General features: G+C 35.5%; 1 protein-coding gene across 1 annotated transcript in view; it reads left to right on the top strand.

Moving 5' to 3' along the window:
- The window catches only part of LOC120583139 (splicing factor, arginine/serine-rich 19-like), an 82,160-nt gene extending 64,594 nt beyond the window's left edge, over positions 1–17,566 (top strand). Inside the window, exon 5 of the mRNA XM_039838464.1 lies at positions 17,125–17,566. The gene's annotated coding sequence lies outside the window, so the exon portion shown is untranslated. The remainder of the gene's footprint in view (positions 1–17,124) is intronic.
- The last annotated feature ends 2,158 nt before the right edge of the window (positions 17,567–19,724 follow it).

The following is a 19,724-nucleotide window of genomic DNA, read 5'->3' as shown; positions in this document are numbered from 1 at the left end:
CTATAGAAGTAGGTATGAGAATTCAGCTGTCCTCTCCTAATCCAGACATTAAAGATATTTGCAAAAATATAAATAATGTCGCTTTTCAAAAAATATAGTTATTGTTTTAAAAAATATAGTTTTTTAATAAAAATGTACTTTATGTTAATATGAAATAAGTTTATTGTTATTTTAAATTCATTAACAAATAAATATTAAACATTTTTCAGTTTTAATTTTAATGTGATAAATACCGAGACCTATAATCTACATAAACAAAAGCTTTTGGGATCCTCAATAATTCTTAAGAATGGAAAAGTGTCTTGAGACCAAGAAGTTTAAGAACCACTGCTATAGAGGGCAATGCCATTCATCTTTCTATCCAGAGTGCCTAGTATTCACTAGATGCTTCATACATCTTTATTTAATAGGGTGGGTGATGATTAACTAAGTATTATATATAATGCCAGAAGAATCTTGTACTAGAATAGAAAATATCTTTATGTGAAATATGTAAGGACTCAATAAAATGCAATTTAATTTTTACCCCTATCATTGTTTGTTGCCTAAGAATGCCTATTTCCAAAACTGAGATAAGGAAAGGAAAGATTCTTTGGTCACATATCATCACTTGATTAAATCAGTCAAAAAATTTATTGGGAAAATACAATTTGGAAAGTATGGTATTGATAGTAATGAGGTGGACAGGGAAATAGGATATTTCCCTTAAAGTCCATTATCTGGCAGCCAAATCAAAGAATTTACTTATTAAATTATCAATTTATACATTTTACAACAATTTGTTTGGGATATGATAACACATTTTGAAGATTTTTAGAAGTTTTGGTTGACTGTTTTTGCTTTATTATTGTTTTAAGGCATATTTAGTATCCATTTCTGTTCCAATTTTCTGTAATAAAAACTTGAAGACCTGTTAGTGGCAGAGTGGAGTGGAGGGGGAATTTTGATGGGCAGAAAAACAGGAACCTGAGGTGACAGAGTGAGTGGGAAAACAGTATTCCAGATTATTTTATGGCTAAAAGTCTCATAGAAACAAGAATCAAGTTGGAACTTTAAAAAAATGCTGAACTAGAAATTTTTTTGTTTTGTTTTGTTTTCTTATTACTGTTTTGCCTCCTTCCAGGCAAAGTGAATTCTGTTCTCACCAAAGGAAAGAATACAATAGGGTAAATATATGAGTTGATAGGTGTGCTAATTAACTTGATGTTTATGGATATCAAATCATCACAGTGTTATTTGTAAATTTACCTCAATAAAACTAAAAAAAAGAGAGACAAAGTTGACTCTCTTAAAAGAGAGAGTGTCTTCTTGCTAACTCTGAACGAGAAAAGGTAGAAAGAGTTTGGAATACACAGTACATATTTTTTGTCCTACTGAATGAAGGAAATAATAAATTTCTTGCCAAGAAAAGGGCACCTCTGAATTGTGCCGATATAGTTAACATACTATCTATAAATGCTAAAGCTCCCTAATTATTCCATATATGCTATTTTACCCATTGCAAGGTGCCTTCCCCGTTCATTTTAATATTCTTGAAATTGGGATAGGTTGTTCAATCAATGATATATCATAGTTTCATTGGCAGAGTTTTATATTTTCTTTGTAGATTATAAAATATTAGTGCATCTTACTACTGATAGCCTCTTAGATTCAATGAAATATAGTAGCCCAGAAAAAAATATGAAACTCGATTCTACAGTTATATGATGACAGCATATTCAGGATAGTGGTCTCTAATGCCTTGACATAGATCGGCTCTATTTCCCTTTTCTGTCTTCTCGGAAAATAAAGGACTCATCTAATGAACAAATAAGCTGATTTGCTTCAAGGCAAAGTAAGCAAATTTAAGTGACACTATTTGATCCCTGAGAACTTCAGAGTTTAGTATAAAGCTTGCACAAGTCCAAAGGGAAAAAACCCCAGATGTTTAGATAATGTACAAATAAGATGTGGTCACAAGACAGAGATTTCTATATAAAGAGCGCATCCTAATTTTTATGCTTCAAATAGTGAATGTTTCCTCGGCTTACAATTGAGTGTGCGTGTGTGTGTGTGTGTGTGTGTGTGTGTGAGTGTATGCAAACAACAGCATATGTAGTTTTCCTCTGTATTACCCCTCTCTTCTGAACTGCTAAGAAAAATAAATGTGTGCAAAAATATTTATGCCCGCATCACTATCTATACATTGGTTAAACAATCAGAAGTACTCTGTGGATGCATGTATGAGAATTAAGAGCATTCTGACTTCTTCAGTCAAGATAGTCATGCTGTTCTGGTTGTGCATATGCATAATGGAAACAAAATTGCTTTAAATAATCAAAATACACAAAGGCACATTTTTTCCAGAGTGATAGGAAATAATCCTGACAAATGCTTGCATTTGGTAAATTATGAGCTCGCCAAGGTACGTTTGCATAAATATAATGAAAAACATTTTTTAAAAGTTTAGTAAGCATATAAAGCTAGGCATTCTATTGGTAATGAATTTCTTTGACAGATAAACCAACAACCATGCAGTGTAAGTTTATGAAGGTGCTTCCCTGAGTGCCTGAGGAATATATATATATATTATCTCTCTCTATATACACATATATACATATATACATGCATTTGTATGTATATAGAGACAAAAATTCTGCAGAATTATAAGAGTTAGAGATGAGTCTAGACATATCAAGTAGCTACTTATATTTTGAAAAAAGGAACACAAACTATGTGTATTTGAATGCTATGTTAATATGGCACACAAATAATTCACATTCCCCATATATAACTCTTTGATAACACAGAAATTACCTATTAGGTAAACACATAATTATATTCTTTTCCAATAATTTAGACACCACAGCACAGCTGCACACTTATACAAGAATCAGTACTGAGTTAGAGAGGATTCGTGGGTGGCTGGTAAAAAATGTATTTGAATAGGACAAAAAATAAATTTTTATTCACAGGTAATATGGCACTTTTGGTTACCAGCTTGCTTTGGATAGGTCTAAGCACTGAGCACTACAACATGTGGATACAACAAAGCAAAAGCCAAGAAAAATGTCCATTCATTTAGAATTTTCTAGAATAACTTGTTTCTTAAGTTAAACATAAGGTAGGGAAACAGACTTCACTGAATCTGCTGCATGGATAGCAAAGCTATTTTGAGAATTCTGTAGCCTTTAAAAATCACCAGTAGCTGAAGAACACACCTTTACACAAAGGGAAGTTACCAAGGCCTTTTCAAATGGGCTTGCCACACAAGACAAGAAATTTGAACACACATTTATGAGGGTAAACTGTGTTCAAAAAGAGAAAAAGGGCCAGGGACAGTGGATGTATTGCAGAGGCCTTTCTTAGGAGGAAATTCTTTTAATTTCAAAGCATGATTGTCTTTCATGGCCTTAGTCATCTTTGAACATCAACTTTTCCTCATTAACTGCCACCCACCTTCACTTGACATCAGAATGTAAGAGCTTGAGAGAAACCAAAATTACAACGGATCTCTGGTTGGGTAAAATGGTATAGCAGACCAAGTTATACTGGTGCCACTTGCCTCACTCATCGAGGCAATCTTTATTCCTCATCTTTTCTTCCTTTAGTTTAAAGGGAAACTCCTAAAAAGTTTAATGCTTTGCTTTAGTTTTGATATTCAAATATACTGGAAATATTTGTTTAGAACTTACCGCCTAGCAATATAATTTCTCTTCCCATCATTTTAATGAAACCTCTCTCCAGATGGTCATTGATGACTAATTAATTGTGACATCCAATGTTCTCATATTTCATCTTCCTTGTCTGTGTCTCCTCCTTGTCACCTGATCAGACCCTCCTTCCAGAAACTCTCTACCTTTCCTCTCTGCAGACATTCTCAGTTTTCTTTTTAATTGTGTAGCAGCAACATTTGTCTTCTTCCTCTTCAAACTTTTCATGTATGCAATCTAAATATCTGTTCCTCGCCCTCTTCTCTCCTTCTATCTCTCCCTTGATAATCTCATCTACTCTTTGGGCTTTGTCTGCAGATGGCCCCCAAAACTCTATCTTTGGCCTTGTCATTTCCTCAGAGTGCTGGATGCAGGTTTCTACCTGCACACTTCTCTTCTCTACAAGAAGAGGCTCTGTGGTACCTCCAAAAAAGCTATGTCCGAATTGAATTCAGTATCTTCTCCCTCACATTTCCATCTCTACCTCATGTTTCCTATTCATTTTTTAAATGTTTTCACCAAGGTTTGAAATTGCAAAGTCAAATATGACAACTTTCCTATCTGTTTCTATAATAACTTTCAAAATCCTGTCAATACTTCCTCTGAGATATCTTGATCTTCCTCTGAGATATCTTGATCTTCTTTTTCATCCCCTCTATTTTATAGGCTGTCCGAGTAGCCTCCCAAATGATCATTAGGCTCTTCTGCAGCCAAACTACTTTGTATATTGCTGCCAGAAAAATCTCTACAAAACAAAACAAACAAAACAAAACACCAGTTTGTTCATGTTTATGTGCATTTTCATATCTCAATGCACTAGCTTCATCCATTTACTCTGCCAATATGTTTCTTTTCCTACAGAAAAGAAATATCTCTCTTCTTGGTGCCTCTATGTCAGCGAGTATTCCAGTCTAACAGGTTTTGTCTTCCCATTTCATGGTGAGCCCTGTAACTAAAGGGCCTGATATGTTGACCCTCAAATCTCCTACATATATTGCAGTGATTGACATAAAGAAGACTCTCAGGAAATCTTTCACTTTGTGGTTGGGTGGAGTATTGTTTCTTTGTTTAAAAACTTTCAACATTCCCTATTTTTTACATGCTACAAATTAGTTTATCAGGTCCACAGGACCCTAAGATTTGGAATTTGAGAAAGGTCAGGAAGAGAATAGCAGAAGGCAGGGGAAAAGGCCTAAACAACAAGGAAATTGAGGAAAGCAGCAAGTGGCATGCCAGAAGCTTTCTGAGACAATTTTTATCTTGACCTTTTGCCTACTGAGGGCTACCTGGTCCTTGGGGGCCCAGATATCTATATGCCACTACCACCAATCTCTCCAGGAACCTCAGAATATGCAGTGTCCCTGCTATACCACACCCAGGTCTTCCATTCCCAGGGGATGCCCTGTGTCCATTGGCGCTGCTTAATGACTGATGCACCATGCTCAGGTCTTCTGGCAGGAAAACTGGAATAGCCAGCTGAGCCTACGAAAACACCTATCCTAAAATGCTAATGGTAACTCCAGATGTATCAAGTGAAGAGTTAGACCTGTGGGGCCTTCTCTCTCTTGGGCAAGTGATACCCGGGTATTGTATTTAACCCTGGTTTTCAGAAGGTACTGCCCTGATTTTTGTGCCTAATCCGAAGAGTATGAGCCAAGAGGAATCTGGGTTATGTAGGGGGAAAGTAGAATGATAAGGGAAACCTAGGTAGCCCCATATAGCTTTCCTTTCTGTTAAATAAATACATTTACTATCACCAGCAAGGCCACAAGTAAGCAGGGACAAGGGGGAGCTCCAGAGAGATGGTAGATTTCCCCCCACCAAAGACTAAGCTCTTTTTTGAATGTCCACTGTTTCCTGTGTCCTCCTAGGAGGTGATCTCACCAGTGTCTTCACTATGATCAAAGGCATTTGGCGCATACTCTCACAGCTTTCCTTATCTCCGCCTCAGACTTTCTCTGTCACCATTTCCGTTTCCTCTCCTTTCTTGGAGTAAGATTTAAAAAAAAAAATCTCTTTGGCTAGCATAGCTACCTGGACTTTTCCCAATTCCTACCAATTAAGGACACACTTCCCCTTCCATCTTCAATCGCTCCTCTTCCATTAATTCTTTTTCTCCTACAAATATGGTCAAATCTCTCCTTTTCTAAACTTTTTTTTCCCCTCACTTCTTCTCTTTTACTTTCTGAATAGCGATTCCACACATTTACTATTTCCCATCATTCTCATTTTCATTCTCCTCATGCCTTGACATATATATTCTGTACTCAGGAATCTGTGGATAAAGCTCTTGTAGACCTATGCACTGCTGAATCATTAGCTACCGCCATCCTATCTATGGTTTTCACTCTGTAATAGTCAGTACAGTTGGCCACTCTGAATCATCCTGGGGTGTTGCACTTCTACACTGGGATATAATCTTTGTTTTTGTCTTTGGCCAGAGCTTCTTCAAATTTCCTGAATACTTTCTCTCTATAGAGTAAGTCATTTTCTTTCTGTTCTATATATCTGCTCTCTTTCCTTCCTACCTTGTAATTATTTCATGAGATTACTTACATCATTCGAGAATATAAGTCCTTTCATATATCACCACAAGCCCACATTAGAAGTTATTTCCTATAGATAAAATCCTCTAAGATATTTTTTCTCTCCTTGGTAAAGATGTCAATATATGTGCATACCAAATATTTGTTTAATATTTTGGTCCAAGTCATTCGAGATACTTGCAATTCATAATTAGCCCCTGAAAGCCACTGTTTCCAAAGTACCATATTATATATCATGGAGATGCTCTTGAGTTTTCGCTATTCTGGATTTTCTCCTTCTTTCTTGCATATTTTTTATACGAATGGTGAGAGGGTTATGACTACTCTGAAAGGAAGTGGGATCTTAGGTGGCGTGTATGAATGTTTTTAGCAGTTACTTTCTTCTTTTGTATGTACACATATCCAGTATGTACAGGAAGTCTTTGGCAGACTTTTTAGGAAGAAAGGGTCATGTTCTCTAGTTGGTGTTCCTCAGTGTGTCATATACTGAACTGATTGAGAAAACTTAGGTAGATGCTGCCTCTTTTGGTCAGATCAAATGGTGCGAAGTGTCCTATATTCACCCACATGATATGTCCTCGATAAATGACTATTCTTACAGAAAAAGAGAAGGATATTGACAGCCTTCCTCTTCAGTCTATTCTTATAAAACTTTTGGGCTTGCCAGATAACCTGTTTCACATATTCTTTACAGTTTCCACTTAACCCTGGGGGCAGAAGCAGCTCCCTTCACCTTAGTAATGGAGTTGAAGAAAAGTCATTGAGAGAATTAGTCCCTCAGAAAGGCCATGAGAACTGTGCTTATGGAAGGCCATGGATTCCAGTTTCTTTAATGTGGTCTTCTCCAAAATGATAACCACTAATACCATGTGTTTCCCAGGGAAATTGAGTTAAGTTTCTTCAAAAATACTTGAGAGATGGCAAATGCTGGAACTGCATCTCTCTCGCTTACTATAGTACATCCTCTGCTTTGCAGTATCTGACAGAAATAGGTGCTCTACAAATATTTGTAGAATTGAAATGCATTGGCAAGGAACTAAGATAGCATTGGTAATAGTACCAGATTTTTGAGACTTGGGCAAATTCCTCATTTTCTTATACCGTTTTCTAAAGAAAGTATGAGATATTCCTAAGGTTGTGATTTAGGAAGATTTTTTTTCCAAGGGCATTATTAGGAATTTGGGAATTTGGTTGAAGCTGACCTCTTCTAAGAGATTCAGAGGTCAAAATGGAACATCTCACCTTAATCTCACATTCTAGGATTAGGTGTTCTCTTAAACAATGAATCTTTTCCAATGAATCCTTCCTCTGGACCTAGCTGATGCCGGACACAGGGTACTAGATTTGATAGACAAGTAGGCAATTCAACTATGACCATTGCTTTATTCCTCACCAGATTTAGTTATAAATTTACCTTTTTTTGAATATAACTTCACCGATATGAAAAATGACCATTTTGGATAATTACATGAAATGTCAAAAAGAAATATCCTATAACTGGTATAAATGTCACTGATATCAAATAGTTATAAATCAGCATTATAGAAATGTTTCGTGTACCCTCGATAGTTTTTTAAAAACCCAAACCATTTTATTTTAATCAAGAAAAAACCAAGGTATGTCTCAGATGAAAATGACACATGTATTTTTGTGCTTATTATTTAAAGAAAAGAGAAACATCTGAAATCTGTTTGCTAACTACAGTAAAATACAAATTAGCCTGCAGGCACCGTGTGTGCTGTACCCTGTCTGCTTGCCAGCCCTGCTTAGTCCCAACGTATTAATGAGCAAGTGGAAGTATTTGAACAATCAGCATTTCCGCATTTGCATGCAAACTCTCATGCTGTGTAATTATACACAGAGCTGGCACTCAAATTAATTAAAGCTGATTTCTCTGTGACTGCAAACTGGTCATATACTCAGCTTAGCCTTCCTATGAAGTCATCACTCTACATTCAACGTGACACTTCTGTCCCTGGCATTCTTCGTAATGCTAATGTTCGACAATTGTTAATCTGGCAATATTTTAGATTGAAGCTGACAATGGCTGGGTGTTCTTGTACTTTTCTTCCCCTCCCTATTTTTTCCCCTTCTGGTATAAAGATAAAGAACAGCTTTTGAAAAGCTTGCTTTGTAATTATCTCAAATAATAATGCAAACAAATTACATATATTGTTTCAGATGGTTCCCTCCCCTCTTTTATGACTCCACCCACTTGATTAGTGCTTATAAACTTGAAAAAATTGTTTATTTGATACCAGCAAACAATTAGTTTTGATGGTTTCAGTCTAAATTTTGAAAAGGCTTTAACAAATGGTGTTTTATTTTAATAGATAAAAATCTCATAATTCAGGATCAGGGAGATTAGGAGAGAAAGAAGCAGTATTGACTGCTAGATCTGATTAAGACTTTTTTTGAATCCTCATCAAATAGAGCAGTATTGCAACAGAGACTATTATTTGTCAAAGAGATCCATAAACATTAGCTTCTAGGACAGAAGGCTTTCCTCAGCTCTTCCACTATCAAGTTATCTCCCTTTGGTTTCTCAGTTCCTCAGAAGCAACTGCTCCTACGACAATTCCTTTGAAAAGACATCCTTAAAGCAATTAAGATATCAGTACAATCCTCTTTTCATAAATGAGGATTTATGAATACAGGTGGCTACTAAAAACATTGTCATGTAGGGCCCCAGGAGATGACCTGCTGTGACACATCTCTCTATAATCACTCCTTACCGCTCAACCACAGCTCATCATCATCCTCATTTCTCTGTATTCTATTAGCCAGAAACTACATGACAACAATTTCAGGGTCTGAACATCCCTTTTTAGAGAGGACGCCAAACAATTTTATCCCTTGGATTCAAGATCTTGAAATAAACTGCCAAGAAGACTGCCTAGGTAATCTACACTTAAAATAGAAGATCCAGTAGGGAATTTCTTTATCATCTATCTCTAGTGATCAAAACAAGAGATATAATTACCCTTACCTTATCAGTAGTACTTCTGGGTCCACACTGAACATCAGTTAGTAAGCTCCCATCAGATTCCAATTGGCATACAAGTGAGAAAGAAGTACTGAACCTTTCCCTGAGAGACGTCTGGGGAGATCACAGTCACAATACTATTATCATGATCCAAAGCCTGCCCTTCTGTCCTGTCATGAATTTCCTATGCAGACAGGTGTCATATTGACATGAATTTTGTTGCCAAGTACATTTTAAGAGGTGGGCGTGGCTGCAATCATGTATCCAGTTCCACCTGTCTCTAAACTCTCATAACCTCTATTGCTTTCAATATTTTGCTCAGGTACCCAGTGACTTCATGAGTTACCCACGCATGGGGCCCGACTAACAGAGGTGTGGGAACAGTATCGAGTTCAAGCAGCCCCGTCATTGTAGTACACAATGCGCATTGCTACTGGCAAATACCTAGTTGCTGAATCAGGATAGGGCTGCACTGAGCAGGACTGGGCAGTTCTACTGCTTTCTGTTTGTTTCCTCTTTAGAAACCGTCCTCTTCTAATTACCCATTGAGCAAAAATAGATTCTTTTTTATGTTCAGTCTTTAAAAATATAGCTTTTTTTAAGCATAAAGAATTACTATATTATAACCTTTCTTTTTTTTAAAGCAAGCACTTGCAAAATAAAAGGCAAAGAAAATTGGAGTTCCACAAACAATTAAAATAAATATCATTGTATATGTTGCAAATTTTGTCCTTAAATTTTCTGAGAGCAAATCAAATACATTTGTTAGTTATGATTCTTTTGTTTCTTCTTAAAAGGATAATAGGAGAAGCACTCTGTAAACCACTTCAGAAAAGGGAATCATTTACTTAAGGAGTATTAGCAGGTAGCAGGCACTCAGTGTTTTTAATTGATGGTGGTATTAAAATATCTGATTGGCTACATATCTTTTTATAGGCATATGTATAAATGGAACAGGCAAGACAAGAATTTAGAAGCATGCCAAATTATATGTTTTATTTATCATTATAAGTATAACATGATCAGAACAAAGGCTAGAAAATATGGGCCCAATAGATGTAAAAGGCATTTCTTTGATTTGCAATTTACACCCACTTTATCAATGTACTCTGGAAGTGGTAGGATATTAATTTTCTCAGATCCCTTAATTCCTCAATGACATTTAAATCAAACAAACTGGTTTTGTTTTTTGTTTTTGGATTGATTTAATCTCAAATACCAAGTTCAGTCCAATTGCCCATCCAAAGCAGGAATTTCCTATATAATATCGCCTTTTGTTCAAATTACTCACCATCTGGCACAAAATTGACATGTAATGATATTCAATAAATTTTGCTAAGTAAATCTTTAGTGGTACATTTATAACTACATATGTGGACATTGTAAATGATATAAATCAACTAACTTGAAATCTCTTGAAGGCTTCCTTCCTGTACAAGGCTTATACACGGTTTGCACATAAATGTGAACAGTAATAATTTGCTAAATAAATTGAAATTAAGTAACTTTTAAGAGAATATATTACTAAGTCTAAGATGATCCATTCTCATTTTAGATAGAGATCTTTCTCATTTCTGACCAATATCTTCCTGACTTGTGTATTCTTTGGTACGAATTTTTCTGAAGCTTCATGAAGCTTTGAGGATAAATTTAATCCCTAGTCTACATAAAAGTTATTCAACTATTTGAAAAATGGCTATCATTTTCCCCAAAGTCTACTCTTTTTTCAGACTGAACATTCCTTTAATCATTCTAATATGAGATGGCTTTTAAGGCCTCTCACAATATTGGATAGATTCCAGTTTGTCCATGTCTCTTCTAAATGTGGCATCAGAATTGAATGCATTACTTGAAATGTGGTCTAATTATGCAAAGTACATGGGTCCTGATACTTGCCTTGTTCTGGACACTATTTTAATAATTTATAATTTTATGAAGGCAGGAAATGCACTTCATAAAATTGCAGGAGGGGTTGACATCATTATCATATTCTCAGTTCTTGAACTTCTACAAAACTAAAGTGTCTGAATGGGTTTTTTTTTTTTTTATCCCGAATTCTGTCTAATCAAATTTCTTGCAACTTGTTATTGTTGCAATAAATATTTTGAATGGAAATAGTGGACTTTATATCCATCCATACTAGAGCTCATCTTTGGTACCTGGCCCATTGTTCTAATTTTTTGTGACATTTTTGAATCCTGATTTTGCTACCCAATATCTTGGTTATTGTATTTTATTATGTGTCATTCTTTAAAAGACATCTGTGGCTGCTGTGTGCCAGGCAGTGATGATATCAACAGCAAGAAGACACAGTCACTTTTAAAAAGAGTTCACAGCATACAAAGACACTGCCAATATAATTATTATGCCTTCCATGATTTCTTTCAAATCACTGGCAAATGAAAGTGCCAGTGCGCTTCTCAGAGATCTCTCTTCAGATTGACAACAATCAGACTTAGCTAATGAGAATAAAATATAACAGCTATCATGTTAATTGAGCACTTAAATTTAAGGATAGGTAAAAAGTACTTCATACACACTATGTCATTTAAGAAGTATAACATCTTTATGATAGATAGCTTTAATTCTTCATTACAGTTGAGGCAATTGAGGTTCAGGAAGTTTATGTAACTTGCTCAAATTTACATAGCTGATAACTTGCAGGACTTCAATTTGAACCCCCAAGACTCTGTGACTCCAAAGCTTATTCTTAATAACTCTTAAAGAGGTGATTCTAACATTTTTTATCTCCTGGAAATGTATATTTTGATTAAAAGACTTGCCAAAATTCAGTTATACTCTTATTTTTGAAGAGTAAACGTAAACTAGAATGCTTGAGGCTGCTTTGTTCTTAGTGAAATCATATTGATTATTAATAGTCACTGCCATCTTCTCAAAATGCTCACTTTTACTTTAATAATCCTGTCTCAATTTTTCTAGAGACTGTTGTCAAACTCATTGGTTTGCCATTCTCAGAATCTTTCCTTCCTTATAAAATCAGGTCTTCTGCCCCATTCTCTACGATACCTCAAAAGTAATTGGCAGAGGTTCCATGGACACATCTGAAGTTCTTTCTTTCCTGAAGATACTAGAACTTATCTGTGGAGTTATCTGCTTCACCTTCTTGGAGTCCACTTATTGTCATGGGAGTTATTGAAAGCAAAAGGAAGATTGAATTGTTCTGCACAAAGTCTCATACATACAACACAGTTTGAAAATTTCTATTGAGAAAAAAAAACTACGTAGTGGAGATGGAAAAAACATCCTCCTTTATAAAAAAGAAAAAAGGCCACTACTTTTTGCCTTCTTGGAGGAATACTATGTCTCACACATGAATGATTCTTTTGTTAAGGAAAATGACTAGACAAATCTGGATGAGACACTTATGTTGAGAAAGTCAAGGTCCTTCTGGGCATAACCTGATGGGCAGTGCTGGATAAAGCAAGGGCTAAATTTCTTTCTAATAAATTATGAACAATTTGTCAGTCTGGGAAACAAGATTTGGACATGGGACGAGGGAAGAGATATGAAAAGTATAGTGATGTGAGGTATTGCTCAAGAGCATGGCAGAAAGCCCAGAGCACAACAGAGGAATACAGCCAAGGAGAAATTCTGGTGCTGCTCACACTCAAATCTCAAAACATAGCTGCCTCAGCGTTGGCTAGCCCAAGAGACGACACAAATGACAATATAGGACAGGGTCCTTTTCTTCAAGATAGAAATATAGTAGATGATCCTAATTTTGTAAAAAGAAAACTATCTTTAGAAGAGTCAATAGCTTCTGTTTGGTAACTTTTATAATTTCAGTCCCTGTGGGTATGAGACAATAATAAAATTATATCTTCTTATAATATTCTATTGATATGACTGTTCCATGATTGTATATTTATTACACTATATTTTAAGAACTGTATTATTTTATAGAACAGTTTATATCTTTATGACATAGAAAGGCCTAAAATTATTTCTGATAGGTAAGCATAGAATGAAGGTATACTTTCAAGAGAATGTAGAGTCCCCCAAATATGAAAGATTTTTTGAAATGTTATTTTATCTAGAAAAGACTAAAGCATCAATTTCATATGAATTTCATAGGAAAAACCAAAGAATTAATAGGAAATAAAGGCTTTTTGAGACAATTTTTTTCCAAAAGAATGTTGATAGTATTACCCTCGATATTCATAAAATATTCTTAATAAAATAAACATTTATTGATAATCAATTCCAATGGAGAGTATAAAATAATTTATATATTATATTATTAAAAAAGATGCATATATACACAATATATGTATGTATATGTCTGTATATAACAGAAAACTTAAGATTCACAATTTTAATCAATGTTCGAAAGTAAAAATATATTGCTGGGAATAGTTCTCATTGGTAATTTGCAGTATTGGAAGCATCAGAACAGTAGTATTATGTTAATGCATTGTGGCTGGAAGATGAACCTTACTAAAAAATTCAAGAAACTGAATACTGAATAGTTAGTTGCAGAAGAGCAATTATAGGACCTGGTCTAGTATTATTATCTGAGATGAGTGAGAATAAGATGCAAAACTGAAACATAAATATTGCAAGGCATATTATGTTTTTTTTGTTTGTTTGTTTTAATTATCTAAGTTTTCATTAATAAGTGCTTTGAAATGTACGATCCTTTCTTCAATGTTGGCTAGTTCAGAGAAATTCTTGTGTGGGCTTATATGGATTATAATAATTCTAATAGCTAACTTTCTATTACTATATGCCGGGTACTTTGCTAAACATTTTACATATATTGTCTCATTTATTACTTCCACAAGTCCATAAAGTAGATAATATTATCATCTTCTTTTGACAGGAAGAAACAGATTTAGAGAAGTTAAGCAACTTGTTGATGGTCACACTGTTAGCAAATAATTGAGCCCGGATTAAAATTCAAATAGAATCTGGAGACTGTATATCTCTATTAATTTGTTTTGCATCTACTGTGTGCTTTGTTTATGGGCCCACTATTTCTTGACTTTTTAAAAATTCGATTTATACCCTCATGAAGGAGAAATCTATCTTCATAATTTATTTTGTAATGCTAAGCACGCCTTAGTATCCTACCCAAAGTGAGCATAAAATATACTTGCATCTGTTAGGACTCAACATATGGATTAACTTACTTATGAAACTTTTGTTGACTTCAGTGGGCAGATCTGACCCCTGTCTCCTTTGTGTCTCCTATACCCTGTACAGATGCCTATATAGGCCCATAATATCCACTGTATCTATTTTTTAACATATCTACTTATCTCCAGGGCCTAGTTTGATATTGGAACACAGTAGGTGTTAAAGAATGTTTGTGGAATGAATCAATAACTGGGACTAGTCCTTATCTTTTTGACATTATTTTTTAACACATAATTTTCCCTGCCAGGCACCAATTTGTCTTCTGTTGGCGGAAAGCAGAGTATTGCTTTCTCTAGACTTTGAATTAATGCTTTTTTTCTGTTTACAAAAGTGGCAAAGAAACATGAGTTACTCTACTCAAGCAAGGAGCATTTTTGATAAATAAGGTAAAAATACTGAATGAACAAGTTTTGTGTTGGATGGACTACCTCAAAGAGACATTTCCCAAAGTTTGCCCACATTGCCTGTGATAAATGTGACTCAATGACATTCTCTCCAAAATCTTTATTATTAAGTATTCTGACTCATCATTTACACAGTGAAGGAAGCTATACTGTTTTTACCAACACAGACCTGGGTGAAGAGTAGTCAAGTGTAGACTAATGCATTGGCATAATACTACTCTTTCTTTATTCACTTACCTGGCATTTATTGAATAAATGAGAGACTGAATGAATTACAGCATGGGGAGGGATGGGCAGCTGCAAGTGTGCTTAGAGGTGGCTGCAGAGAGTACAGAAATGTTGAGTAGACCACTAGGATTAAGATTTAGTCAAGAGAGGGGAGAGTGGCAAGCAGACAGTTTGAAAAGCAGAAAGAACAGCATCAACCATGTGGGGACATGGGAGCACATGACTTCTTGGGCAACTGTGAGAAGTTCAGAGAAGCAGAAGTTTCTTGGCAGAGAGCTGAGAAGGATGTGCTAGGAACAGTCCAGTATGATCATTTTATAATTAAAGAAGGCAGCAGTAGAACTGTACTTTAGGCCTACCTCTGTCATGACCTCACGGATGGCCTAATGAAAGTCTTTTTACCTCATGAATGCAAAAATCGAATTCTCAAAAAGGCCATGCAAGATTAATGAGTGAGGAGATAAGGCAATAGGAAGTAGTGGCACTTTGCTGCCACAGGGGACACAGGCCCAGTATTATCCAGGGGTATGAAAACTTTCAGCTTTTCTCAGTAAGTCAGGTATCCAATTTTTTATGTGAAATATCCAACTTTGAAAGGATTGACAACTAATTTAATGTTTTATTAAATATTATACTGGTAAAAATTCCTGTTACCACTTTATAACCCCAATTTTAATTTTCTCTTCTGTACTCAATAATATTTTCTCTATCTTTCTCAAAAGATTATTAGAAAGATCAAATCATCTTGTAGATAAATAGAAAATCACAATGTGCTACAACAATTGAAATATTTATAGTATTATTAATATCACCAAATAACATTTTTTTAACATGTTGCTTTGTCTCGCTTACTTTTTTTCCATTTTTATTTTTATCTAACAATAATCTAAAATAGAGCATGGCATACCATAGACTGACATCATAGGAATCTGTCCAACATTGCTAAATGTCAGTGAAGATTGGCTGATTGGCTAGCACCTCTGTTTCAAGATATATGAATATTAGCTCTTTCCTTGGCAGTAGGATGGGTATAAATGCTTTTAAAATACTTCATCTAATTTGATTATTATATACATATATACACATATATATGTGTGTGTGTATGTGTGTGTGTATGTATGTGTGTATATATACATATATGTTTGTGTGTGCATATATAAAAAGCCATTTTGCCTCACCTACACATCTCTGGATAATCAAAAGTCTAACAAGGAAAACTCAAAGCAGACGTTACCCAAACAAATTGGTATGAGCTATCAAAATACTCTCTATTTTAAAATTATTATTTCTTTTCTACAAAGTAGAGATTCTCATGTAGTTACAGAGTTTTTGGCCAAAGTTTTGTTTATCTTTACCCAATTCGTAGGCTATAAAAACAAGCAGAGCTGATACCAATAAATACTAAAGACAGATCGCAGCACTAAAGATAACAATTAGATATTAGCACAGCACCCTAGTTGAAGTTGCAGAATCTCTTTTTTTTACTTTAAGTGTTTAAACAGGGTGTATCTCATTTGTCTGAGATGATTTTAGTACAGTCCAGCCAAACAGTGACCTCCCAAATGTTCTGTGCCTGTCCTTATGCTGGTTGAGATGTCTGTACAATTTTCATAGAATGCATTCAGATTCTCTGTGGCATGTGTGTTCCTTTAAGAAACGAAAAATCTCATAAGCATCCCATAAATTTTACCCTGCTGCTGACTGGAACTTCTTCAGAAGCAGCACCAGAACAAGCGGGTCTTCTTTAAGTGCTTCTGTAAAGACTTATTTCAGCAGCTGTGGTGGAAGCGTCCACTGCAGGCAGCCCAATAAGGTTTAGATTAAAAACGGGAAATAAACCTCTTGAAGTAGAAATCTGAATGTACCTACCAGCAAGAGTGAAATGAATCACATGTTTCCTTTAGGTGACATTTTACTCTATGCCTTAAGGAATCTCAGCAGGAAAAATGTAGGTTTGCTAGGGAGCAGTGTAGGAAAAATTTACAAAGAAATGGAAAACTTAGAAATGAAGGAAGCAGGTTGCCAATTCTGTGAATTTTTTAAACTAGGGATATTTAAAAACTGAGCCTTCCATATAGAGAATCAAAACAAACTTTTACATTTTCCAGAAATAGGGCTGCAACTCCATTTCATTCTCTCCAAGATAGTCCTGGATTTCATGATGAATAGAAGTTGGGTGCTGAATTTTACATTCTGAATGAGGCTAAAAGCAAACTGAATGCTGGGAAGATCAGATCTGTGGAATCTGCTATTGGTGGTCTGGGTCGCGGTAAGAGAAAATTGAAAATACTGTGTTCCTGCTCCATATCAACTTTTTTCCCTTTTTCTTTGTCCTCCTATTCCTGTGAATAAGTTGGAGTCAAATAAAAAAAAATTGGGACAGAGTTAGAAGAGCCTCAGATGTGAGGGAAGGAAGAAACAGATCGCATCCACAGATTGGGTCTTATCGGGAAAGTGAAAGGGCACTGTGTCTGTGAAAACTCCAGTGGAACTATCCTCAAGAGAGTTGCAAAACTACAATCTGATGGAGCTTTAGGGAATCTGTGAGATCAAATCAGTCAAAAATACTTAGCCTAAGTCTCAAACAAACTGGTTCCTTCCAGCTTTTTGATGACCTTTTCTCCCATTCCACTCACAGGAGTTACTTTCAAAAGTTCCATCCCTCCGTTCTGTCACCCACATGGGTCCCTCTCCAGCCACCTCTGCAGGTGGGTGGAATGGGATGGCAGGACAAACAGGTTTGGGTGTGGTAGCTTGTCATATTGTCAAAGAGTCACAATCATTTGTTTTTAAGTTTGCACTTATATCTCAAAATGAGGATGTGCAGTATGTTTTCAAAATCTGAGGCCTCACATAATGATGTCCCCTTTTACAAACAGATGAGTTGAGTTACTTTTCCTAGTTGACGGTTGCTGCCATAGGTCTGGGAACTTCTTAAAGCCAGAAGTACCTTAAATATAATAGGTACTTAACAAATTTGTGTTGGATAAAGAAACAATTCTTAAAATTTTAATATCTTTTTGGATGCTCATTTTAGCATAGTTACAGGATAGAGATAAAGAAAGAATTATGATACCCCAGGGAAAGTACCTAGGTAGACTTACAGTATAAACTTATTTCTAAGTCAGATTAAGGAAAATGACAAACACTATATTTTAGTGATAATGATTAGCCAATGTAAACTACTATGCTTCTTGTATATTAAAGGCACTATTTGAAAACATCCTATATAAGGCAGCAGTTCTTAAACTTTGGGGGATTATAAATCCTTTTAGGAATCCAAGGAAAGCTACAGACTCTTTACTGAGAAAAAAATGAACATTTGCATCTCCTCGAAAAATAAAACAAAACAAAAAGAAACTTTGTTCATGAACATTCTGAAGCACATTCATGGACAAACCTGTATCTCAGGTTAAGAACATTCAGAAAGGCAAAGCCCTTGGATGGTGACCTTCAAAGTCCAGAAGAGGGCTTTCAAGAAAAGCTTTATTTCAGGATTCAGGACAGTAGACTTCCATACAGCATAATCACAAATTCCATCCATTCCAAGAGACTGAATTGAAAGCAACAAATATGTGTGTGAAGCTGCCCCCTCTCTGTGGAGGTAATGGAATTTTCATGCACACCCCACAGGGCAGAAGAATTCAAAGGCACTTGTTGAAACCAGATGACATGCAGCAATATTATGGCCACATCACACCGTCCTCACATACAAAGAGACACACAGTAGGTTCACTGTACCAAAACTCTTAGACATAGTAAAGGACTGGAGTTTGTGCCTGGAAATTCAACATAAAGCTTAAGATACTTCCTAAACAAATTAAAGAAGAAATTACTGTCATTAATCTCTGATTCTCTAAAATGTTTTTCCCTTGGACCTAAAATTTAAGCTGATCACTAGTCATTCACTGAGATTCAAAGGCCAGGGAAGAAAATGATCTGCATCTTAGTTGTCCTTTCTGACCCCACCTCTCCCCTTGTCCCAGCAGCTGCTTCTTTCCCCTAAGAGTTTCCTTCTTGCAAAGCAGAAAAAAAAAATATTGCACTTTCTAACCGAGCTAGCTTTAAATTACCAAACTAGAAGCTGAAAGGTTGCTTTTTAAAATGCTTTTGTAGCCAAACAGATGTACTTCTAAATTTTACTTTACTTCTTTCACTGGCTTCCCTTCCACTATATTTAGGATTCGATGCTCATTTTCTTATCATTTTCCATTCCATTGCTTTTGTTTCACATTTGAGTAACTGTAGGTCAAATGTACTCCAGACTATTCTGTTAAAGACATGTGAAAATCAAATAGAAACTGTATGATTAACGATATGAATCATCTGTTTTTTAAAAACAGGAAGGTAAACAAGTGCTTGGCGAATCCCCACCTGCTTTGCTGCTGTTGTGGTGCTGTGCATATCACGAAGAAAACAATTCCCCCTTCTCAAAGCTGAACTAAAATTAGGCTCCACCTGCAAGATGTTAATGAAAACTTACACAGCTGCATTCCAGAAACAAGTTACCCAGATTGCTTTTGGAAAGATCTGTGTAAAAGCAAACTTGTTAGCTCTTTGCCTAATTCCCAAAATGTAGTATTAATTTTAATGGCAATTATTAGCACAATAACCAACTGATAAGTAATCTCAAAATAGATCTAATATTATCAAATAGGAAATATACTGTCATTTTATCCACACATCCTGCTGGGCTTAACCCCTTACT

The sequence above is a fragment of the Pteropus medius genome, unplaced genomic scaffold (genome assembly GCF_902729225.1).
Source record: "Pteropus medius unplaced genomic scaffold, Ma_sr-lr_union100, whole genome shotgun sequence".
Lineage (NCBI taxonomy): Eukaryota > Metazoa > Chordata > Mammalia > Chiroptera > Pteropodidae > Pteropus > Pteropus medius.
This window is presented reverse-complemented; position numbering and strand designations above follow the sequence as displayed.